The 27032-nt window shown below is 39.5% G+C and overlaps 1 protein-coding gene across 11 annotated transcripts in view; it reads right to left on the bottom strand.

The window, feature by feature from the left end:
* Nucleotides 1-27032, bottom strand: part of LOC122553234 (bifunctional heparan sulfate N-deacetylase/N-sulfotransferase 4-like) — an 879937-nt gene that overhangs the window by 415958 nt on the left and 436947 nt on the right. For 5 of the 11 annotated variants that reach the window (XM_043696825.1, XM_043696838.1, XM_043696832.1 and 2 more), the window contains 2 exons: nt 11636-11694; nt 9568-9718 (listed from right to left, as the gene is read on the bottom strand). The exons of 1 other annotated variant lie outside the window; for it this stretch is intronic. The gene's annotated coding sequence lies outside the window, so the exon portion shown is untranslated. Of the gene's footprint in view, nt 1-9567; nt 9719-11635; nt 11695-12284; nt 16455-18022; nt 19171-19231; nt 19347-27032 lie in introns of those variants that run through there. 5 more of the 11 variants (XM_043696844.1, XM_043696860.1, XM_043696866.1 and 2 more) reach the window with 5 other exon arrangements.

Raw genomic sequence — 27032 nt, forward strand, 5'->3', positions numbered from 1 at the left:
CTCCTCCCTACCTTTTATCTTAGCCTGCTGGACAAACTTTCCTCATTCCTGAAGAAGGGCTTATGCCCGAAACGTCGATTCTCCTGTTCCCTGGATGCTGCCTGACCTGCTGCGCTTTTCCAGCAACACATTTTCAGCTCACATTGAAAGTTGTTGAGTATCTATTTGTCCAATCTATTGTTTTTTCTCTTAAAGTTGTTTAGCATCCTCTTTACACATCACAGGTATTTTTTCCTTCTACAGATTTTGATATACACCATACCCAAACCCAGATAATTTATTTCAGTAAGAGCAGTGGTTCCAATTGAGAATTCATTGTTTACTTCCTTGCAGTCTGAAAATCATCCACTACTCCTTGTTGACCATACCTCAGCAACTATTCATGCTGTTAAATTCCCTTTCATAAATTCATTTTTGTTCTCTTTGTTCCTGAAATTGCAATATGGGCCGATGCAAGTTGTGCCCCAAAACATTAAGATATTGGCTACTCAATCCTGAAATGTAACTTCCAATTTTCTGTAGCCCCAAAGCGATCAAAAAAACTTGAACATACTATTTTTTTCATCTATTTTAAAGCATATCACAAATATTTTTATTTCAGCTACTGATATTCAACAAATTAATCAATTTTGGTCTTATGTTGTGAACAAATCTAAACTCAATATCATTATTATTAACAATGTAATATTTTGAGGCTTCCTGCCATTAGCCTCATAGACAATTACTTTGATGCATTCTACCTGGCCTGTAAATTACACATACATCAATCCACATAAACTTGCACTGAAAAGATTTAGAACACATATCATCTTTTGGTAAGATTATACAGAAACAACTATTTTGGTGCAGTAACATCAATACACCATTCGGAGTAATTGGCACAAAATTCAAGGTTACAGATCCACACTCAGGAGCTGTTTTGAGTGCTAGACAGGGAGACTTTCACAGTGGAAATAAATGTTGAAAATTTAAGCAGATTTGGCACACAATTTTCTGTTAATTTATATGAACGATCAGAAAATTATGCACCTATATTTCTGATTGATTCCTAGCAGTAACAAATTAGAAGTAATTTGATATTCTCCTTGAACGTCAATGCAAAATGATTTCACTCAATGGGTATTTATTCCAATAAGGGATTCAAATCAAATTCCCAATAGCACTGAACAATGCTTAAACTATTACACCATCCAGACCACTTGAAGTTATTACAGAATAAAACTGTCCAGGAAAAGTACAATTTGTCACTGTCAGTTTTTGTTTCCTATTCACTTCACCTGAGACTGATAACAGCCAATTTCACAGCATTGGATGAAATGTAGAAGAAGCAATAGTTTAAAAACAAAACAAAATTACTTAATAGTAGAACTCATTAAATTATTTAAACACACTTGCAGGGAAAAAATAATTCAATCCAAGGTTCAATGAACATACACAATCAGGTTCCAAATTAAAGAATAACAAAACATGCATCATTTCTTCTTGGTTTCGGAGATTGTCCAGGAAAAGAAAATACAGTGAAATTGAACCTTATTTTCTCCATTCTGTATCATGGTAGTACATCCTGGAGCTCATTACCACAATTATGTTATGTTAAATAAGAAAAAAAAACTTTTTCCCTGTTGATTAAAATTGCACTTCAAGATGATCTTCATGTTGCAAACCTGCCCTCTGAACATCAGACCATTTTCATTACATATTGCAGACTAATAAACAAGATGTATCTACCTAATTACAACTTGATGTAGAACTGTTGTAAAGAAAGTAGGGGTAAATCCACATGTGGTTTTCATCATCCTTTTAATAATTACCAATTTATTATGCATAACAGGGACAGCCTATTCATTAAAATATGCATGCTCATGCCCCAAGTAAGTGTAATGAACTCGCACAATGAACTGAACCTTTCCTTCAGAAGTACATTAATGAGTCAGGCAGCCAGAGAATGCTGATTTTTACTGACTTGCCCTGTTGTACAAGCACCAACAGAAGAAATGCAAACCTGTTTTCGAATAACTTTTTCAAAATAAAACATGGATCCTACATATTGGTATGTCTTTCTGAAATGCATAAGTTACTGATTTGAGAAAAAAGCTTTTATGCCAAATCTGATACTGTGTGTTCCTGTAGTGCAACTTGTTTGAATTCTGTGTTGTCAGGCTATCTAACATGATGATCAGAAATTTCATTCTCTTAAATAATGAACCAAAATGTCTTTGCCTTTGATTCTCACCACTAAATTGATTCCTAAACACTAATCCCAGCCCTCTTGTGCTTCCTGCACCTCCTGTGCAGTGTAAGCTGTATGCCTCACTCTGTCTAAGCATCCTATGCTCTGTGTGTCCTTGTTTACTATGATCTGCTTGTACTGCACACGTGACCACAATAAATCAAATCAAATAAATCAAATCAAATCTAACCATTGAACCAGACTGTTCAAATCTTTGACATCCTACTTGACCTCGATTTCTGACCCCATATCCTCTCCATCACGAAGACTATCAAATTCTACATCTACTCCATCGTCTTGTTCTGCCCCACATGGAAACAACTCCTGCAATTAGTTCCAGACTTAACTGTCCTGATGCTCTCCTGGCTGGTGTTTCACTCTCCATACATCTGAGCCAATGCAAATCTCTAGCGCCTATACTGAACACACATAAACTCCTGTGCACCCTTTATTGGCCACATTGATCTACATAATCACTTAGCACATCAACAGCTCAGATTCACATTCACATAGTACAATGCTAAAGGCACTAAATAAATTAAAGGTGTTGATGTTGTTGTTTCAGTAAATAAGTTCACCATATGGAGTATTTCTGAGTAGTCAGAGAAAACTGGAAAATTTTAAAGGTTCATGTTCTTGATGTCTCCTCAGGGATCTTTCTACAGCATCCCCAGACTTTGGAAAGAGCAAGAAATAAATTGAGCAATGCTTCTTCTTCCAATGCCATCCAGTGTTGGTTTTTGAGAAGTGTGGTTCAGGATATTGGCTGAAGACAGAAACAACCTCAGTTGTGGTGCCCACCACAGTCAATGATTAGGTTATAAACCAACGATGGTGAATCAGATAAAGTATAAGAGGTTTGGTGAGTTCATCTGTTTGAAGGGTAAACCAGTTAATGTGAACAAATAATACTTGTCCTGCGGTATTGTCAACATCGTCTGGCAGTGTCATCAACATCTTCCAGCCGCAGGTTTGTTTAACCCTCTGGTATAGTGCCCCATAAATTGAGCCCAGAGTTGTACCTCTCCCTCAATTTACCTGATTTTCAGTCCAAAGTTTACAGAAAGCATGAACCAGGTTTCTGTGCTAATGAGTGGTTGTGACTTATTATAGATAGACAGACTATGACCATTGGTAAACAAATATTCAAATATAACATGACTAACTAAAATTATAATCCCTTATAAACGTCATCTTCCACACACACACATTACGGGCGGAGTTAGAAAAAAACTGGAATTTCAATTTAGTGATCTTTGCCTCCTGGTTCTGATGCCAAGATGATCTTTCTTTGGCTGGTCAGGCCCTTGTTCAGTTGTCTTTCTCTGAAAATTTCCACCAGCTTGTAAGAAATATAGAATGGCTGATTGACATAGAAACTGTCTCTGATTCATCAGTTCAAAAGTCATGGCTTAAAGTTATTGCTGCAGGAAAAGTAATTGGGTTTCTTCAGGTTTGACTGTACAGATCAGGAAGTTTCTACATTTCTTTCTCTCTCTCTCTCTCTCTCTCTCTCTGTAACTTGTTTCCAGCTCCAAGCTGCTCAACCATCTGAGAATCAATCACAAAGTTGTTGGCAAGCAAAAGATCATTGTCATTGTTAACTAGTCCACAGGCAAGTCAACTTCTTGTCACCATTAAGAGCTGCAGCAGTACATACTTTTGGCTCCAGGGTCATCTGCAATCTTAACATTAATTACCACTTGTTTAAACAGTTATTAACAATGCCTGCAATGGACAGCTGGTTACTTGCTCTCAAAAGTTCAACCATTCTTTAAAACACTGGTTTTTAAAACAATTCTTTAAAAACCCAACACCAAAATGACATTGTCCTTAAAACATACGCCTTTTCCTGCACATTGAAACTTGGTTGAGACTTCAATTTTTTCCCCCTTATGTGGCTGATCAGGAATCTCTCCCACTCTTATGACCTGCCAATGTGAGTGTTGGCTGATACTCACCTTATTTGGCAATGTTACAAACACATATTCCATGGCCATCAATTTGGACTTGAACCTACAGTTTCCAGCAAAAAGGGGCCACCACCTCAGCATCACAATGTTTCCTATATTATCAAAGTTAAAAATCACACAACACCACGTTATCGTCAAACAGGTTTATTTGGAAGCATTAGCTTTCGGAGCGCTGCTCCTTCTTCAGGTCATTGTGGAGAATAAGATCTTATACTCCACAACCACCTGATGAAGGAGCAGCACTCCAAAACCTAGTCCCTCCAAATAAACCTGTTGTACTATAACCTGGTGTTGTGTGATTTTTATCTTTGTACACCCCAGTCCAACAGCGGCATTTCCAAATCTATATTATCAAAGTAACGACAGAAACGATGAACAAATGGCAAGGACAAGAAACGACCGTCAGGCTTTCCCAAGCATTGAACAGTGGAATTCTCTGTTCTGTTCTTTAGAATCATCGGTCAGGCAAATGAAGAGGTGGATTTCAAAAAGATATAGATCTCCCAGAAACACTTTCCAAGTCCCGAAGGTACCTAAGTAACTCCAAGACGTGATTAATTTATTATAAATACAAATGGTAATGAACCATTACTTATGCTAATGGACACTAAGATAAATCAAAAGTGAAGAAACATGTATGATGAGAGAAAGAACAACCTACCCAAAAAATGAAACCAGATAAAGAAACAGAATTAGAAAGAAATCACCCTATAAAGTTGTCACTCCAAACATAAATTCTGATATTTTGCGATAGGTATCAGGTAATAATTGCATTGTGAGGAAATGTTACAACAGTCTACTGGTTAGAGCTGAATAGTTAGTTTCTAAAGAATAATTATTTCATTAATTATCATAAATGTGTAGATAATTAAGAATGCTGCAATTATTTATTGCACAACTAAAACATTAATTAAACTAAGTATTAGGCCTGATTAATATTAAGACAACCTTTGACACCATGCATCTGTTCACAGCTAGTCACATTTTCTCTCAATTCAATAAAACATTCATCACAAGTCTTATGTATAATGGGTAAATCATTGCCCCTAAATACTGAGATGGCAACTGGTCAAAAAGCACAGAGTTTGGGGACAGGGCTAAAACGTTGGAGATTTTTATCTTTAGCCCACTCTTCATATGAGTGAAGCTCCTTACTGACAGTACAATTGTAGTTTTGCTCTCTATTTAGTCAAAGAGTTGTAATTTAGAAAATCAGTGAGTTTAGATTTCATCACGTATCACGAAGATAAGCATAACCATTAAGCTTAACATGAATAGTATTCATTGTAAACAGAGTGGGATGTTAGAAACTTGGTGAAGATTGAGTTTTTTTGCTTCAGTGTTGAAAAAAATCCCATCCCCACAAATCTGACTCAGGAAGAAGTACCCCAAATGGTAAGACATTCAAAGTTGGGAAAAAGGGCACTAACTGAAGTTGGGCCCACCAGCTCTGTAGAAAACAAAATGCCTTTTCAGCCCCTCACCCATGTCCATGGCTCTTCAAACTCTTCATGCCACCTTAGTGTCAACTCATGAACTCCCCTATATCGTCCCTGTGCCAATTAATACTGACTCATGCTAATCAATGACCCCACTCACCAGGTTTACCCATACATACAGCCGACATCTCATCGTGTATTCACCATGGATAGACCTCAGAAGTCAAGTCACGATGGAATAGAACAAACCTATTTTATCATTAAAGATTTTACTATTTTTACATAAAGACACCTCAATTGATAAAATCTCATTTAATACATTTAAATCCCATCATTCTGAATCCATTTTAAAATCAAACATTTCCTTTGATACTTAATCCCTTATAAAAGCAAACATTTGCATTAATCACCCCATAACAGACAGCTAATTTCATTTAACTTCTTTGACCGATTAATCAGTGAAATGACAGTCCTCTCCAGCCCCAATCCACTGTAATAATGGGCTGTGGAAGCAGTCAATCAACAATAATCCTGTGATGACAACCCTCAGCCTTAGGCTGATAAACACATATTGAAGTTGGAAGCACTGATTTGTCCAACTGAAGGTGGTTGTTCATACTGTAAAATTAAAAGGCAGATTATTTGAAAAATTTGATACCTTGACCATTCCAAACACCTTATCCACTTTTTATAGACATTCATGCCTATCTTTAAACAATCCAAAAAGGCTAGCTGACATCTCCACAGGAATACATAACCAAAGCAAGTAACTTTAGCTAATTTAGACCTATCCTCCAAATGTCTCAACCCAAAAATTATATTTCAGAACCAGGAGCGATCAGAATTGCTTTGAAGGGACTTGCACTTTTGAATGTACTACTGTCACTTTGGAGCACAATAAATGAACTACCTCCTGATTGCAGAGGTTACAATTCACTTTCCTAAACACGCGTGGTTCAATTTCAGCAGTAGGAATGCAAACTTCAAAGTGCCTCCTCATGTCCATAGGTGTCACGTTCTGTTGAGTGCAGCTGTGCTGTTGCTGGCTGAATGCTCAACAGGCTGTCCCTTTCCCTTCCTGAAATGGACGCTGTACTAGTCAGAAACATGCAGTTGATATCTCTGCAGGAATTTGCTGAAAAGATCCCCAGATTGTCAAACAGTGAAAAGAAAGAATTCAGGTTTTTGGATATGACACTGGAAGACTTAAAGGATAGAAGCCATTTATCTGTCAGTAGTCTGCAAGTGGCTAGTCTGGTCAGGATGCTAGTTAATGGAGTCTGGTCTTTAGATTTGACTGCAGCAGTGTTGTAAGTATTCAACAACCACATACAGAAAGCCAGCACCTTCCTGCTCACCACAAAAACCACCATATTATGCATTGCATCATAGCCTCGTTGCTGCCTTTCAGCAGTTTCTTGCATTTAGAATAGATTTCACCACAAACACAATAAAACAAAATCACCAACATCTTTTACTCTTTTGAAAGACATGGTGGCCCACAGCTACAGAAAGCAGAGCAGCCAGAAAACACAATAACCACCTAAGCCTGTTGTAGAGATACTGCTCGAGGATGAAGCCTTTGCAATGCAATGCCATCAAGAACATTCAGAATTACAGTCTATTTCAGATGTATAGTCCTTCTCAAATCCCATCTCTCCCTCATGCTTTTACCTTGGCATGAGATACCAGAAGCCAACCTGTATACTCTCAATGTAATGATTGTTTTCATTTAATTTTCGGTCTTCAGCTACTCAAGAAATATTACCTGGCCAGACAAATCCTCCTCAGAAGCAAGGGCAAGAGCTGAACCAGGTCTCTGAGAAATAAGCACAGTCACCTAATCTGAAAATTACAGTCACTTACTCAGATTCCCGAACTGTATTTTAGTTGGGATCTGCATGTCATAATTCATTGGACACAGGTGTGCTGTAGCCAGACTTGGAGAGTTGTTTGCCAGCCCCACAGAATGTGAGCAGGGAGGTGTGTTCTGGTGCAGGGCATTCTAAAGAGGATAAATTGACCAACTGGAAAAAGCTGATAAGAATGCAAACCAAAATTCTCAGGGTACTGACAAGCTTGTCAGACAATCTCTTGTGATTGCCAAGGTGTACTGGTGAGGACTCTGCATAGAGCTCGGATCCTATTCCTTCCAGTTTTGAACTGGAAGACAACTAATTTCATGATAGAACTGATGGCTGCTATCACAATTTCCATTGCAGTACAGAGAGAAGAAAACAAATACCTTAAGAGCTGCAGAGGGAACTTGATGAAAACTTGTTGCCATTATGGCAGTAGATATAAGGTTATAGATATTTTATTATCATTCATTTTAGAGTTAGTGGCATGCAGGTTTGGTCTGCACACAAGAGGGGCATGAAGCATGAAGAGTTAAAATAAATGGTCAGACACATCATAGGTTTATGAAAGGCAGGACACGTTTATCTAGAATTCTTTGAGGACATTATGAGCACGATGGATAATGGGGAACTGGTGGAGGTGGAATATCTGGCTTTCCAGAAGGCATTTAACAAAATGCTGAACAAAAGGCTGCCGCATAAGATCAAGGTGTGCACAGTGTAACGTGTAATGGATTAGCATGACTAGGGGTTTGGTTAACCAACAGAAAGCAAATACTGGGGATATATGGGTGTTTTTCTGGTTGGACATCAGTGGCGAGTCTTGTGTCTCAGGGATCAGTGTTGGGACTGCAACTGGTTACAATTTACATAGATGATTTGAAGTTGAGGATGAAGTACGGTGTGTCAAAGTTTGCAGATGACAGTAAGATGAGTGGTAGAGCATAGTATGAAGAGGTCACTGAAGTCTGCAGAGGGAGAGAGAAAGGTTAAGTGAATGGGTAAGAGGCTGGCAGATGAATCACAATGTTGGTAAATGTAAGGTCATCCATTTTAGTAGGAATAACAGCAAAATGGACTATTACTAAATGGTGAAAAATTGCAGCATGCTGCTCTGCAGAGGCACCTGGGTGCCTTTGTGCATGAATCACAAAAAAATGGTTTGTAGGTGCAGCAGGTAATTAAGAAGGCACACGAGAGAAACCTGAACATAGCAGAGCCATCTGAACTTAGTATTGATCTCAAAACAGACTCCATTTTCACTGGAAAGAGGGATCTTATCTCAGTGAGCCAGGTCCAATCATTTTTAGGGTGCAGATGTATTGTAAAAGGAGAATATGTTCTGTGCAATTAAGTAAACTGAACAGTCAGCCCTTTATACTTTGAAAATAGAAACAGCTGACTTGCATCTAAATATTGAAATAAATGTGCTTAGAATTTCAATTGATGTTTGTTGATTTGCATAAAAATGCTTTTATTATAGTATTATTACAGCTTGACAGCATCTATAATCTGTTAACGCAATTTGGGCCCCTAAATTCCATTTAATTGACTGTTTGATGTGGTTATTACATGGTTAGCTGTCTTTGATGTGGAAGAATGAATAAAAATGTTTATTTTCATAAGGGATTAAATATTTGAGTGAATTTAAATATGATGCATGGGCTTTTATCAATGCTTCAATTTGCTATGTTCTTATGATATTGTTTAACTAAAGAGAAGAAAACTTTTATAATAGAATTTTTATCCAAACACCTACATTAATGACCTAGTTAGGATAATAACAGAACTAAAAAGACAAAGATGTAAAATCAGAACTGCAGTTGCAGTTGCTTTCTTGTTCTCATTTTAGCAGTTTTTAAATTCTGAAACAAGAACCCATTTCTTTTCATAAAATGTAATGACATGGAAATTAAAGCTACTTTTTCATATATTGAAAGCATCAATAAAATAAATAAGGTTTTATTGATTTTTTTAGATGTTGAAAACAGAAGGAGAATATTTAGTGCTTAAAAACTTATTATTTTCAGAGAAAACAACAAAACACTGGACGAGGTCATTCTTACTTGTTTGTGAGGTGGAAAATTAGAGCCACGATCCATTCTCCTGCAGTCAGTAATGATTTTCTTGCATGTTTCACTCTTGCCCTTGCTTCACAGACTTATACTGGACAATTTTATCTGTGCCACGAATTTCAGGTCAGATTTTCGCAGTCTCCTGCATTAATCGAAGATTGTTTTTAGGTGTTGTCAATGTTTTAGCTAATTGCAGCCCGATATTTAAATGTCCTTTTGCCTTACATAAAGGATTTTAAATTTGCAATAGTCTTTTAACATTTAATCAGCCTTTATACTAAAATATGAAGCAGGAATTATAATTAATGAATTCTTGGTTCATTATGTTTCTCCAATTACAAACAATGGAAAATAAGGCAGTTGTCAGTAAAGGTCAAGATGATCACTGCTGGTGGTTAAGCTATTTAATTCGCAGGGCTCCGTGTTGTATACCATTGGATGGCCTAAATCATAGACAGCTGCAAATTAACATGCAAATAGCAAAATATGCAATACTAATGGTTGGGCAGTAGCTGTGCATAATTATTGTGCCGTTACCAATAAAATATTCACAACAGAGGCAAAAAAAAGCTTTACAATGAAAACATTTAAGACTAGCCAGACCTCAACTGAACCATCTGAATGTATTAGAGTATTGGGGTTGGCATTTAATGCTGGTGAAATCGTCCATTCTTAGCTCATATCTAAGAGCTGTTTCAGCTAAGCAAAGAAATCCAACATAAGATGAGTTGCCAACTGACTGCCTTCTGACAGGTAGGAAAAAAAATCAAACAAATGTAATGTTACAATTATGCAGAGGATAATTTGAACTGAAAAAAGCAATTCTAAGCCCTAATGCAAGGCCAACAATGATTTCTTTTATGATTATTTGCATTCTGCAAATGGCAGAAAGAGGTTATGAACAGCTAAATTACACTTTGCCTGTGCAGCACATATATGGACATGCTCCAGAAGTACATGGAACTCTTTTCCCATTGTACACAGGATACTCATGTGAATGTTACAACAAAAAGCCTGTGTGAGAAATTGGAGTAAGTAATCTAGATGGTCTGATGACATCCAACTATTCTCATTATATATCCTTGAATTAGAGTCTAGGCCAATGAAAGTATTAGCTCAGCAAGGAACCTGTTTTAACAAATGAAATTAATTGTTAATTTTGCAAATGATTATAGCAAGTTATTACTTTTGTGGTCTCTTTTGTCAATCTCTCCTTTTTATTTGAATAAGATTAATATGTGTTTTAAGTATCCATTATTGATAATTTTCCATTTTAACTGACATATTTATATGTTGTAGGAAAACAATTTTTCTTCAAAGGATGTTTCTGAATGGGAGTTTTGTTTCCTCTTAGCAATTCCATACTTGCCAATGTACCTACTGGGCAAATGGCCATGGAACTGCAATGAGTTGGCTTGGAGAGTTTCAAAGACCATGGACAAAGGATTATCAGTTGGCTGGAGGGCCATGGGAAGCTGCTGTTTAGCATGGGAAAGATCTTTTGACCTTACCTTTCAATAGGTTCCTGAACCCATACTATGGTTCACAACCCATCAGAGCGGTTATCAACCCAAGCCATGGAGATACTGGCAAAACTCGATAATACCTGGGGTGGGCTAGGAGATTCCTGCCCCCACTGTGGAGCTGGCTTGGTCAGGGGCACAAGATGAAAGTTTACTACCTGTACTCTATCATGTAAAGAATTGTCAGCTCTGAAAATGGGGTCAGGAATTCTGGAAAGGGGGCCCATCCATTATTTTTAAACGGATCTGAAATCTTCTCAACTTGGCAAATGTGTGACTCTATTTTTGCATCTGATGCGGTAAGTGTCATTTAAGAGATATATATCAATTAGGAAAAATATATTGAGTGCCTGCTGGAATATTATAGGGTGGAAAGAAACTTTTGGGCAACTGTAAAATACTTCTGATTTTTAAAAAAAGTTGAATACATAAATGAAGAGTAATAAATGTAATTGTTCAACAGGATATGTTATTTTTAAAATATTATACATACAAAGATTTCCTCCATTTGTCCTTTATAATCAAATTGAAAATACCTGTAGAAAGAATCCATAATGAACACCAAGTAGAATCCAGCTGAATACAGAACTTTGCACTAGAGAAGGGAACAGCAAAAGAATGTCAATTTAGGACATTATTTAGGGGATCCTGGTTAAACGCTAACACATTTTCAGAGTATAAATTTAATATTAGGTTGACTCAGTGGCCTTTCAGTTAAGCATATTTTTAGGTGAACAATAATTAATGGGCATTTTTTTTTAAATACAAGGGATTTTCTTTAGAATCCATGTGATATTTCATACTAAGCAATTAACCTGATGCAACATTGTTAAGAATTATATACATGATCAAATAGGGGTAACTTTGTCAATTGTTGTGTACACTACAAAGACAATTCTGAAAACTCAATAACTCATCTTTTTACAATGTCAGAGACCTAAACATATTGTCAGTTCAAAAATATTTGTTTTGTGTATTGTCTCCTGTCAAGGCTATTTTGATTATGAATATTATTAAATTCACAGCATGGAATTGTGTAAGAAATCATCAATCATTTTAGACCTGAGCATGTGAGCTTTTGGATCATTTTGAATTTTATTCTCTACAGAAAAATAGCAGACTACTTTAGTTCAATGAACTAAAAATATATTTAAATAGATATATGATAGTATACAAAATATATACCTGCAAGAACTTCATTTTGTCAGCATCTTGTATTCCAGACAATTATAACAACATTGCGATGTTTTGGGGTTTCTCGCTGTGTCACAATAAGGGGAAGCTTGTGGTAAATGACAAAAGTCCTACAGTTAACACTTGACTGTCATTAGTCAACCTTTTACACTAGTATTGGCTAAGACAATAGTGTAATAGGAATGCTACCAGACAAGGTAAGTATATCATTCCTCTATTTCGTGTGCCTGGCTTCCATGATGGATAAAGTTACCTTGCACCCAATGGTGGTGATGCAGATAACATGTAAACTTTGTACCGCTAGCTCTCCTCCATGTTTATGTCATGTGATCCAACATTAAATAAACTGCTGATGGGCTGTGTACTCAGCACAGAGTCTGGATTTGTACACAGTTAGGATCAACTGAAGCTAACTTGAACTTCCACAAGGTGAAGTACACTTTGACTGTTCTGGTTGTTAGAAATGGCTGGGAAAAGTGTTCTGCGAAAGAAGAAACTGGAGCAATAAGGGTAGCAGATCGCATAGTGTGGGCTCAAAGTTTCTCAGATATAGATCCAGAGCCTTTGGACACATATATTGGGTGCCTAATTGGAATATTATAGGGTGGAAATAAACTTTTGGGCAGCCATTATATTAATGCATTCACCTGTAAAATATTTCCAACTTAAAACAAAGTTAACAACATAATTGAAGTAGATTAATTGAGTGTAATTAAGTAAGTAAACATAATTGAAGCCTCCAGATATTTATTGTAAAGTCAGTGAACTCCATGGCTATCTGTTTCCAATGTCATAAGCTTGGTCTTCAGGACTTGGTTACAGCATCAAATAAAGCCACTTGTTAGCAATTCCCTTCTCAGAAGTGGACATATACTCCCAGCATACACTGACAGCTCTAGTTGCCTTTGAAAAGGTGGTACCGATCTCTCACTCTGCTGAATGCACCACACCCCAATTCATCATCTATCAACAAATTCAATCAAATGTATGTCAAACATACAGAGCTGATCTACCTGACTCTATTAGACTTACCACTTTTACCATTAGCTATTAAAATGAAGCTATATGGCTTTCCAGCATCTGGAGAGTCAACCATTAAATCCGGTTAGGTTTTCCCCTTGGAGGGTTCTCTATAATTAAGCACTCTGTGACTGATCCAAAGTCCTGGCCTCGGGGAAGGTGGCTGCTGAAAACTGCTCTCACCTCTGGACCCCAGTGCACCCTCCTCTCACGACTCCCAGCCTACAGTCTCTCTGTGTCTTGGTTCCTAATGCATCTGCAGACCTGTATCAACTTCTTCGTCGCAATTGAACCTCCACTCTGGGATGCCATCATGACTTAAATCTCTGATGTGTGCATCTCCAGCAGCAGAGGAAATATGCTAGCCTCTGATTGGTGGGAAGCCCTTGGTGGTTGAGGAATTTGATTCCATCAGGCCTCTCCCTGAGAAACGACAGGGATTTCCCCGCTCTGTCAGTGCATTAGTCCAACCTCAATCTGACAGTCTTGGCCAATATATCAGTGTTGTCAAGGAAAGTCACACAAAGGTCATCAAATCTCTGCTTGTCGCCTTGCAATCCAGCTAGGCTCATCTCAGCTTAAACTGCTGCCATCACTGATGGGACTCTAAGTGCTGAAAGGGATCATCTGTTCAGATTTCATAGGTATCAACTGAACTGTGTTCTGAGAGGATTGGTTGAGGTGCCACCTGACTGATTGGCGGTGGTTCCAAAGTGAGAACAAAATCCATACCATCCTCTCTACCAGCATGCAGCATTCCTGGTCCTACCACTGACAGTCCACCAGTGTTCCTGCTGCCAGCCATACAAAAGTGCTTCAGCTGAAACTGTTCTGAGGTCCCCTGTCAAGACTTCTGAAGTCTTCCTCCAACCCTTTCCCCCAGTTAGGCTGCAGCCACAGGCATAGCACTATGTAGGAGTGCACAGGTCAGAGTGGCAATGATGGCAGTGGTAGAGTGTGTCAGTGGTGGTAGGTCAGTAGGTTGGCAAGTGAGTTGGTTGTTAGGCAGATATTGTTGTTGGAGAGTAGGATGGTACAGTGGCAGAGGTGACAAATGGGTTGGGAGTCAAGGCCAGAGTCATTGAGGGAGGAAGTGGTTAGTGAGAGTGATTGGAGGTGTGGTTACATAGTTAGTCAGTGGAATTTTTTAGTCTAACCAAGTAAATATGCCAAAAATTGTCCAGTGCTTCTGATTCTAACTCAGAATTTCGGAGGGTCTAGAGAAGCAGAGGCATTGCCAGTTGGAATCATTGGGAATCCCCACAGAGGTCAAGACATGTATGAAGCCCCAATATGCATCTTGGTTTGCAAGTCTAGTCTCCAAACATCTGGGGACTGGAAGCCCAGGACAATGCATGCTTCCACAAGTAATCTATGCCAGAGAGAGAAGCTTGCTCTTTGGAACCATACTGGGAATTGGGAGGGATGGTGGGCAGAGGGAGAAGAACTGAAGCCAGTATATGGCAGAAGATAACCAAAAGGAGATATATGTATTAAGAAATTATGCTGATCAAGGAGAATTAAGAGAAACTTAAAGCGTTAGGGGACAAATACAGTTAGAGAAGTACAAAATAATTACTAGACATAAAATAACGGCTAGGTAAGTAATGGAGGGTGGAGGTACTGTACAAATTACAGAAAACTTAGTAGCAGTAGGGGAGAAAAAGAAAGGACATGACTAACATTAAAAAATGGAAAGTAATTTGTAAAGCTTGAGATAAAGGATTACAAGAGATCTATAATGTTAATGGGATATTGTGCAGTCACTAAGGCATGAAAAAGGCTGGTGAGCAATGTTTATGAAATGAATAAATAAGATTGACTAATAATATTGGAGATGGAGCTGCATCTAAACAAGTTTGCAAATAAAAAAACAGGATAAAGAAAAACTTTTACATAGTGCACTGGCCAACCAAAGAAGAACCATAGCTGGATATAGTCACGGGAAATGAATCCCAGCAGGTACAAGAAGCAAGTACAGGGAACATCTAAGCAATGGTGACATAACAGTTGGATTTAAAATTATGAGTGATCAAGGCCTAGGTAAGGTAAAGAGTAATAGAATTTATTGCAAATAAAGCTCATTTTCACAGGAAGAAAATGGAATAATAAAGTTCAGGAAGAATATAGTCCCCTAAAAAACAGACAGCAAGCTAGCCAATAATAATACAACATGGATAATTAAATACTTAATGATAAAAGTGAACACACATCTTAAATGCACAAACAAAGGCAAGATTGGCAAAAGGAACTGCAAAGACACTGCAAACGAAAATGACAAATAGGTTTGAAAGGAATTCAAAAGATAATTAAGAAAGTAAAGAGGAACTTCAAATATTAAGCCATAAGATGATACAAAGAAACCTGCAGCATTCTATACATGCATGACTAACAAAAGAATGTCAGGTAGGGAATGGGGGTCTCAGGGATGTGAAAGATGAACTTGCAAGTAATGACTGCAAAATAGCTGAAATACTTAATAGTTGGTTGTCTTTTCTCAGTATTTTCAGGGATATCATTTAGCTTGGCACTAAAACAAATGTTCAAAAATTTTTGAACTATTTTTACAGCCCATGGTGAGAGTGCACCTAAATCAAGTCCCACCATTCCCAGAGTCAAACTAAATGTCAACATGGTTTTAAAAATATGCTCAGCACCCCAATTTACCTGACTTTCAGACCAAGGTTGATATAAAGCTTGGACCAGGTTTCTATACTACACAAAATTTGTTCTTTATACCAAAGTGATTAGATTATAGCTACAGGTACACTGATAACTTTCACTACTAACACTAATCCCCTTTATATAAACACCACTTAGACATATAGATACAGAGAAACAAATAGGGAAAATAGATTATTGGCAAACGTAGAAAAACTGAAATGACAGTTGAATGATCTTTGCTTCCTGGTTCCAATGTTGAGATGATCCTTCTTTGGCTGGCCACACCCCTTGTTGTCCAGATATCTTTCTCTGGATAATTCCATGAGTTTGTAAGAAGTAGAGTTCGCTGAGAAAATGACTCTGATTTTTCAGTTCAAGAGTCACAGCTTACAGCACCTGCTGTAGGGAAAAAAAAACTGGTTTTCTTCAGGTTTTAAACTGAGTATGTAACGCTTGGCTTCTGGGCTGGGAGCAGACGTATACAATTCTCTTCCTCTCTCATTCTCTGTGTGATTTATTTCCAGCTCCAAGCTGCTCAGCTACCCAAGAACCAGGAGAAAGTGAGGTCTGCAGATACTGGAGATCAGAGTTGAGAGGGTGTTGCTGGAAAAGCACAGCAGGTCAGGCAGCAACCGAGGAGCAGGAGAATCAACGTTTCTGGCCGGAGCCCTTCAGCAGGAATTCTCCTACTCCTCGGATGCTGCCTGTCCTGCTGTGCTTTTCCGGCAACACACTCTCCACCCAAGAGCCAATCACAATGTTCTCAGCAAACAAAATTTCTCTGTCACTGATAACTATCACTAACCCACAGATTAAACAGCTTCTTGTTGCACAAGAGTTACGACAGTACACGCTTTCGGCTCTATATTATCTGCAATCTGAATTACTGCCTGTTTAAACAGTTATTTACATTGTCTGCCATGAGTAGCAGGTTAATTGCTTGTAAAACGATACAAACACTGTTTTTAATACACTTCTTTTGCATCTTAATGCCCAGTTTTTAGAAACACAAAAATAAAAACAAATGGTCCTGACAATATCAGCAAGTAAACTTTTAATGGAGAGAAAATTAATAAATGAATCAAATTTGGAGTGGATGGACCCGAGTCAAAAAAGATTGCAATCATAAATATTCAGATAAATTAGAGATGAATAAGACCATTTGATAGAAGCAGAATTAGGCCATTCAGCCCACTGAGGCTGCTACATCATTCAATCATGGCTGATATGTTTCTTAAGCCCATTCTTCTGTCTTCTCCCTGTAACCTTTGATCCTCTTTCTAATCAAGAACCTATCTATTTTTGTCTTTAATTCACTCAATGACTTGGACTCCAGAGTCTTTTGTGGCAATGAGTTCCACTGATTAACCACCTTTAGTTTCATACGAGCAGCTATTGATTCTCCCTGGCTGACCTGTACCCATTTCTTTATCTGCTTTCTCTCTCTCTCTGGAGTCCATCTTCATTTACCATTTACCCTTACCCCATCTTCAGCATTTATACCACCAACCTTTTCCAAGCTACAATTAGTTCTAAAGAAGTGTCACGGGACCTGAAACATTAACTCTGCTTTCTCTTCACCGTTGCTGCTAGACCTGCTGAGATTCTCCAGCACTTTCTGTCTCTATCTCCACCACACTTCCAGGCAGTTCATTCCATATCCTAACTATTCACTGAGTTAAACAACAAGGCTTTTCCTCACTTCAGCCTTACTTCTTTTACAAATCACTTTAAATCTATGCTCTCTCGTTCATTTTACAAGTTGAAACTGTTTCTCCCCATCTACTCTATCCAGTCTATGCATTTTATTTTGTGGAGTGAGGGACAGATTGCATAATGGACGGTGAGCTGGTTACCAACAGCAGAGGTTAAAGGTAGCTAATCAACTGGATGAAAAAGTGAGATTTGGATGTTCCCAAGATTGGTGCTGGGACCGCCGTTACTCATTTTGTAACTTAAGATTTGAGAATTGGAAGTACAACTTCAAAATATACAATTGTCACAAAATTACGTATCGTATACACGCAAGTAATAGTTGATCTCACGTAAAAGTCAGCCCTAGTTCTTCACAGATCGCAGATCAACATTTATGAGTCAGTGTGCCGGCTGTCATGTCCCGCTCCAGCTTTCCAGTCTGCCGGTTGTTCCACTCTGCTCCTGATCTTCCAGTATGCTAGCTGTTCTATTCCGCTCCAAGTTTTCAGAATTACCGTAATTCTTTTTTCTCTTCATTCATTTACAAATCAATTGGGCTTCTGCTAATGATACAGTGTGAATTTTGACAGGCACAAATTTCAGCCCCTCAAAATTAGTATCCATGTAATAGTCAACCTCATAAATTTAACCTTAAAAAGTAGTCAAAAAAATGTGACTATTACCCGAATATATGCAGTAGTATAGTTAATATAAGGAAGACTGAAAGAATAGGAGAGGACATAAAATAATTTTGCAACGTGAGCAAAAGCATTTTGGTGTGAAAACTAATCAGTCTAGCTGCTGCTTGCCTAATATGAGCCCAAAACAGTGCAGGGACGCAAAGAGATCAAATAGTGCCGTTAGAAATAATTAAAAATAGTAAAGTCAGGGAATAAGGGACTAAAAAGGGGTTATAAAGCACTACGGTTGATTTTCAGAGTGAGAGAATTGAAATCAAATAAGTTATGTTAAAGCTGTGTTAAACTTTGGATATGTGCATGGGGCACATTTTTTGATTCCACATGATGAAAAGGATATACAGCGACAGACAAAAAATAGTCTCAAGGGTAATAGCAGAATTGACAGCACATACTGATCAAGAAAGACTGAAGAGGATGAGGTTCTTTTTACTAGAAAAGAGGGGGCAGGGAGTCACTGTTAGAAAGATTTAAGACAATGAAAGATCCATCGAGTTGACATATATTAACAAAATCCTTATTACTGCGAGAATTGGTTACTAGAAGGCATCAGCATATTACAGTCACTAACAAAACAAAAGTGGATTCATGAAAAAAGAATCATTTCATTACCCAAAGAATGGTAAGAATATGGAATCCATGACTGCAAGTGCTGTTCACTTTGACTATTCCTGAAGAGAAGGCGAGTAAACAGAGTCGGAAAGATGGATAAGGAGAATGTAATGATGGGGCGAAATCAAAGAGGGTAGAAACAGGCTTATTTGGAACGTAAATGCTGACATAGCTCAGGTGCAGAATGCCTACAGCTGTATTATAAACTCAGTGAAGCTCAATTAACTCAATTAATTTTGATTCACTCACATTGTCCTCCAAAACTCTCAGTTCAGTAATTGTCTTCTTGGATTGGAAACCAGGCAGCATCAGTTGACAGTTTAAGAAAGGAAAGGTAGATAGACCAGGGAAAATAGCTGTCACTCGTGGTTCAATTATTAACATTCTAGTCTCTGTGTCAGAGTGCTGCGGGTTCAAGTTCCATTCCAAGATTTGAGCTCTGTGTAAACACATATCCAAGCTGACAGTCCAGCGAAATACCGAGGGACTGCTGCACTGATGGAAATTCTATCTTTTAAATGAAATGTTAAGAAAAGGCCCCATCTACTCTTTCAGATAAACGGAAAAGATCCATGGCACTATTTAAAAAAAAACAGCCCGCAAGTTATTTAATGGCCGGTATTTACCCCTCAATGAATTTCACATAACAGATTATTTGGCGATTACCACAATGCTGAGAGACATTTGTGGGCCTTTATACAAATTGACTGACACTCTGCTGACGTTATAACAGTGAATAATGTTGTGTATTTTATGAATTTGTTGTGTATTTTATTCATTTGATTTTCCTAATAGCAATTAGAGATGACACTAGTTTTGAAGTGTGTAACTGGTTATTTATAGTGACTTGAAATATCTCTGCATTCACAACATGTCTGCATATGTGCTTTTTCCAGCTCCAGCTTCTAGGTTTTTTTTTATTGAGTGTCTGTTTTAATACAGCTCTGGGTTGACAACCAGGCTTAACCAATCAAGTACAGTAAGCAGAGTTTAATTATCACAGTGACATAACTGAACACAGAACAATTGAAAACTATGGTTGCACTTCAAAAGTACATCACAGGCTATTAAGTGTTTTAGCATACCCTGCTGTCATTAGAAAAAAAAACATTCTTTGAATGCAAGCATTTCTGTTTTAAATGAGCAAGTAATTGGCCTATTAGTGTGCCAGCTGTTATGGAGAAGTTACTTAAATCTCTCATTAGGCACAATGGGCTGAATCTTATAAGGCCCTGAGCAATATGGGCAATGGTTAGATTTGTGGCAGAATCAGACAAGAGGAGGCCCATCTCGATACAAAGAGCATTTTTATGTTTTTGAGACGCGGTGCAGCAAGTTACCAGATATAAAGGATTGTTACTTGTTAAACGCCTTGTTGGCGGCTGAACACACATCATTCATATTCACCTTTCTATCTGACCAAAAGCACCAAATGAACTAGACATCAAGAAAACTTGCCACGGAAGTCAGAGCAGGTACTTAGGAGATTCAGCCTGTTACTTTCTCTGAAGCAACTCCATGTTGAACTTGATCCACGTGCCCCTCATTCATGGACACTGGCATTTGCCAACCCCTCATAACTGTCATTGTACTTCTCTGATATACTGGCAGGGTGCCCTAAAAGCACAGATTTGCAATGTAGGGTGCACTATCAACTAGCAATGAAAGGCAGCAGCAGGGACAGTGTGCGTGCACAGATTAGCATCCAGCTCCTCAGCTGGAGTACGCTGCATCTCAGGGCAGCTTGTGTGGTCTCTTAGCACTCACTTTCATCATGCCTACCTACATGCTTGTATTATCCATGCCTTGCCACGCCGGTTAGTGCAGTCCTGGTGAAGGGCTTTTGCCCAAAACGTCAATTCTCCTGCTCTCGGATGCTGCCTGACCTGCTGTGCTTCTCCAGCATCTGCAGTCCTCATTTTCTCATAGAACCAGGTAGCTTGTCATGCAGCCCAACAGTCCTGAGATAAGTACATTTTGCAGTGTGCTATATCAATCTCACATCTGCTCCAACAGACTAGCAGCCTGCAGGGAGTGTGTGCAGCAAGCAGGGAGCCAAGTCTCAGTTTCAGAGGAGCAGTCTCACTGAAGTCCATGCTGACACTCATCAGTCAGGGGAGTTCAGGCAGTACACCAAAGGCAGCTTCTGATACATGTCCAAGGGATTGGCCGCAGTGCAGAGTCCCATTAGGGTATTCTTGTCAGTACTCATGTTTCTGTCGTCTGGGAGTCTGGTCAATTTTGAGGCTCCATAGCAGCCAGTCTGGAAGCTCGGGTGAACACGGTCAGGAAAATGTATAGTCAGCAGTTAGAGGTTTGGACACTTCCTTGTCTGGGGCAGTCTAGTTGGATTGTACAAGTGGGTGGGCCATGGTCAGCCCTTCAGCAGAAATGAAAGGGAAAGCTGTGGGGGGAGGGGGCAACAGAATTTGCAAGGGGAGGGGTTCATGTAAGGCATGGATAGGAATGGGGGTCAAACATAGAGGAGGGGGGAGAATTCATCTAAGGTCAGGAGTTCCTGGCTTCAGGGGGTGGAGATTAAGCAAATAGATGATCACACTTGCAATGGTCATATCATGTGGCAGGACAGGGGCTGAATGGAAAAGGTGGGCAGGTGAAGGCCCATGCAGGTAGCCAGAATTGATCCTGCAGAGCCTGTTGGGTTTATGGCAATTGATACCAGGAAAAGGGGTGGTCTCACCAAAACCTAGACTCTGAGCATGCAAGCTACTGGCTGAGGAGCATTCGCTTTCACCATCCATCAGGCAGCAAATCTCACGTGTGAAATGAGAAAGAAAATAACTGTGATCATACCTTAACTCAACCTGTGAGAGCGCGCTGCAGGACCCGCCATGATTAGCCTAATAAAAGGAAAGAACATTATATACAGATCCTTGCACTGGACAGGACACAGTGTGGGGTCCTTAATTCATGGCCATCTAAATGTATTCCCTCCTGTTTGCTGCACCTCTCCCTTCCCCAGACAATAAGAAACTCATTGACACCAACACCTTCTGATGCAGAGGCTACGAAAGAATTGGGATGTTCAAAGGAGTCACCAACTCCTATTGCTTTCTGTCTCTTGCTTCTAGATGCTGCAGAAAGCTATCACCACAGAGCTCTGTCTCTGGGACATCACGTAAGTGGCCATGAGCTATGTTTCACGCGGTAACAACACCACTGGCGGCTTCAAAGACAGACAAACAACCACTGAAGTCAGTGACATTTATCAAAAAGGTGCGAAAGCATTGCATTGTCATTCATGCTACTGGGTTCCCTCAATAAGTTTTCTTTTTCTTCTCCTTTCTACGCTGTTTCAGTATACTCCCTCACTCTGCAGCAGAGGAGAGAGGGGCAATGGACTCCGTTGGCCCTGAAAGTTTGGTCTAGCCATTGTGGGGGGTGCTTGTATCTGGGCAGCCCTGAGATGCTGAGGGTCTTCTTGCCTGTTGTAAGTTGACCCTCCTGGGCATGGGCTCCAAAGGCCGAGAGGGAGCAGGCAGGCTGGAGGTGGAGTGCCTGGCCACCTATTGGAGTGTCTTGAGTGGAGATGTCTGAGGGTGCTATGTGATTGCTCCTTCAGCTGCTGTTTCCTCTCACTGCCCTGACTCCTGATAAGCAAGGGGCACCTGACATGTGCACCAGGTTTCTTTGCCCCTCTCTGTCACCACGCCTTCAATTCTGAGGACCAGTGGCAGTGCAGAATACCGGAGGGGATCGGGACCTCTTTCTCCATGACAACAGACAACTGTCCTTACAGGCAGGCAAATTTCTGCATGACCTACTGCACCGAAGCAGTTCCTGGTCAATAAAGACCATTGCCTCCAACAAAGCTATCTGCCTCCCAGTGCATGTGGATGAATTGGTGCACAGGGCCCTGTCCTGTCTGGGCCTGAGCGGGTACCTGGTCTCCGGCAGTCCTGTGAGCACCAGCTGCCTGGGCTGCTTCTTCCTCAACCAACTGCAGAGCTGACACAGTGATCAGCAGACTGTGCTCCTGCACTCGTAGCCTCACATTCCCACTGAGGTACCGGTATTTCAGCTGGGGGCATGTATGGGAGGTAGCCTTGCTGATGCTTTCTCTAAAGCCTTGACAGTATTATCCTCAGAGAATGAGAATGTAGCTTTTGAGGAGCTGGCCATTCCACCATGGACATGGTGGACGTGCTGACAGAATCCACAGGACACCAGAGAGAGAAGGCATCATGGCCAGAAGTTAGAAGTAGTGTGAAGTGAGTGGTCTCACGCAACCCTCCACCAGTATGAGCTCTTTCAGCCCTTTTGATGAAGGAGCAGTGGTCTGAAAGCTAGTGCTTCCAAATAAACCCTTCAGACTGTAACCTGGTGTTGTGTGATTTTTAACTTTGTACACCCCAGTCCAACACTGGCATCTTCAAATCAGCCCTCTCTTGTAATGAGAGAAAGGAAGGGACTCTGGGTTTGAAGTGGGTGACACAGTCCTGATGCAGGTGAACAAAGGGAGAGGTGTGTCTTTGTATGTGTGTGTGTGCGCGCGCGCACGCGCGCGCATGTAATGAGAGACAGACACAAAAGGCAGACAAGATTAGAGTGGTGCTGGAAAAGAACAGCAGGTCAGGCAGCATCCAAGGACTGGGAAGAATCGCCGTTTGCCTAAAACATCTATTTTCCTGCTCCTCGGATGCTGCCTGACCTGCTGTGCTTTTCCAGCACCACTCTAATCTTGACTCTGATCTCCAGCATCTGCCGTTCTCACGTTCGCCTACAAAAGGTAGACAGAAGAGTGTAACTCTAAGCCCTGGCACAGCAATGAAGGTCACTGATCTTCATAATGCCTGCTGGCCGGTGTTCTGGACTGTAGAGATGACATTGATCAAGGAGGTATTCTTCAGCCAGGCTGCTAGTATCTGGTGGTGTGGCACTCTGCTGCACCACCCCCTCGACCAGAACCCCCAGGTTGCTGTCAGAGAATCATATGGCATATATCCCTTCTTGGACAAGTTCAGAGACTGTCCATGAATAATCAGGGTAAGTTCGGAATGCCTGTGCTTATTTTGGGTGCATAGCAACCTTTTTAAAGATGGTGCTAGCACAAGGGATGCCAATTGTTGGTGAATGTGTCTCGAGTGGTGAGGTATGCTGGGAATGGCATGTGCTAAGATAATGCAATTAGTCTTAGGGCAGGCAAGGTAGTTAATGTGGCAAACTTGATAAGGTACAGTGAGAAAACTCACTGGGTCTCGCAATGGAAATTTCTCCAAAAAATTCAAACTTAGTCAAAGATTCAGCCCAAAGCGACAGAATACTTGGACGAATAAGATATGACCAAAGGCAGATGTCAGACACTTGTAAAAGGTACGTAATGTATCCTGAATGCAGTTATACATTTTGTGGTAGTAGGTAGCATGATAGAAACTGAGCTATTAATGGATGTTATTAATGTGGATTTTAATAAGGCATTTCATAAATTTACATGTAAAAGACTACTAAAAACAGAAAATACATGAAATTAGAGGAAGTCTATTTACGTGGGTAGGGAATCAGTTAAGAAGTAGGAGAGAAGTGAAAATAATAAGCTCCATTTGGCAGAATGTGACTGGTAGTGTCAAATGGTCCTGGGACTCAACATTTCATTTTGTTTATAAATGATTTAGATGAAGGAATTGAGAGCAGTATATTGAGATTTGTTGATGGACCAAGTTAATGGACACAGTACATAGAGTAAATGGAAGAAGAAAGACAGAAAGTGGCATTGATAGATTAAGTAAGTAGACAAAAGTGGCAGGTGGAGTTCAGAGTAGAAAATTATGAGGTCATTCACTTTGGACATAAGCATGATAGATCGGGGTATTTTCGAAAGGGTAAGAAGCTAAGAACTGAGCAGGAACAGAGAGGATTTTGGAGTCCAAGCACAGAAATCACAAAAATCTAACAGACATGTACAACATGTAATTAACAAAACTAATGGAATGTTGACCTTTATTTCAAAAGGGCTGGAATATAAAGTAGTGGAGGTTATGCTACTGCTTTATAAAGCTCTGCTTGGACATGATTTAGAGTACTATTAACAGTTCTGCCCTTCAAAAAGGACAGTTTGCATTTGGAATTAGTCCAATGCAGATTCACAAGAATTATATGGGTGCTAAATGGGAGAGGAAATTATTAAGTCAGGTTGCAAACACAAGGCTTGTATTCTATTTAGTATAGAAGATTAAAGTGTGATGTAATTGAAATGTTTATGATTATTAAAGGATTTGATAGTCCAGATAAAGATAAGTTATTTTGCTTGCCATTGATTCTGGAATAACACTACATAGCCTTAAAATTAGTGTGTTGCCATTCAGAGTAACAAAGGCCTTTGTCACATAAAGGGTAATGGGAGTTTGGTGCTCTAACTCCACCCAGCAGAGCTTTTACTTGACCCCCATTAACTCAATTTTACTAAGACTCGTTGATGACATATTCTGTCACAGGCTTTCCATGTTTTATAATTAAGTCAGGACCCAAACAGTGAGTATCAGCAAGTAGCTTGCTCCTTTGCAGATTTGGTATTTTGATTGTAGATAGTTGAGACCTCTTCATAAATTCCTGTGTCTTTCGTGTTAGTTGCAATTCTCCATTTTGAAAATACCCATTTATCCTCATTAGCTGCATCCTATTAGTTAGTCAATCACTATCAATGAGGTTTTATCTTGAGCAGTTTTTTGTAAAATGTGGTGTCTTTCCCACTCTTTAAGAAAGGAGGGAAAGCTAAAAATGTGAATTGATGCCTAATATCAGTCATAGAACAAATCTTAGAATCTATAAAACGGATGTGATAATAGGACACAGAATATAATTGTAGAAGGATTCTTGTAGAAAACTGTGTACAATTCTGGTTGCCCTTCTGTAGGAAGTATGTTGTTAAACTTTAGAGGGTGCAGAAAAGATGTACAAGGATGTTGTCAGGACTAGAGGGTTTGAGTTATAGGGAGAGGCTGAATAGACTGGGGCTTTCTTCCCTTAGAGTGTCAGAGGCTGAGGGATGATCTTATAGAGGTTTATAAGATCATGAGGGGCATAGATAGGGTTAATACCGAAGATCTTTTTCCCAGTGCAGGTGAGTCCAAAACCAGAGGGTATAGGTTTAAGGTGAGAGGGCAAAGATTTAAAAAGAGGGGTAACGTTTTCACGCAGATGGTATATAGAACAAGTTGCCAGAGGAAGTAGTGGAGGCTGGTACAATTACAACATTTAAAAGGCATCTGGATGAGTATATGAATAGGAAGGGTTGAGAGGGACATAGGCCAAATGCTGACAAATGGGACTTGGTCAGATTGGGTTGTCTGGTTGGTGCAAGCATATTGGACTGAAGCTTCTATCAAAGCTTTCTAGGCTTGGTGAATTGAAAATGTAAAAACTGAGATTGATTGAGTTTTGCTAGGCAAGGTTATTAAAGGTTTGAGAACTAAGACAGACAGATGGAGTGAGGATACCGGATGAAAAGTGAATGAATTTCATCAGCAAAATAATCTATGCCTCTTCCTGTATGTGCTGTTTTGATGTCATGATAGCAACTTTCACCTCTTCTCCGGCATTTACCTGCTGTTAATTTAGTGCCAGCTAGCTTTCTAGAGGTTCAAACTTCGAAATACTCACAATTGTGAGATTAATTTCAACAAATGTAGTAATTTATGGACTGAAACCCATTTAGTTCAGGAAAGGAAACCTGACGTTATCATCTAGTCAAATGACTTGTGTGGTTGCCTCTTTGTTGCATCACAAGGTACTGATCAGTAAACAAGAACAAAGAGACCTTGGAGTGCAGGTTCATAGCTCCTTGAAAATGGAGTCACAGGTAGATAGGATAGTAAAATAGGCGTTTGGTATGCTTTCCTTTATTGGTCAGAGTATTGAGTACAGGAGTTGGGAGGTCATGTTGCGGCTGTACAGGACAATGGTTAGGCACTGTTGGAATATTGCATGCAGTTCTGGTCTCCTTCCTATTGGAAAGATGTTGTGAAACTTAAAAGGGTTCAGAAAAGATTTACAAGGATGTTGCCAGGGTTGGAGGATTTGAGCTATAGGGAGA

This window comes from Chiloscyllium plagiosum, chromosome 1 (assembly GCF_004010195.1).
Source record: "Chiloscyllium plagiosum isolate BGI_BamShark_2017 chromosome 1, ASM401019v2, whole genome shotgun sequence".
NCBI classification, from domain to species: domain Eukaryota; kingdom Metazoa; phylum Chordata; class Chondrichthyes; order Orectolobiformes; family Hemiscylliidae; genus Chiloscyllium; species Chiloscyllium plagiosum.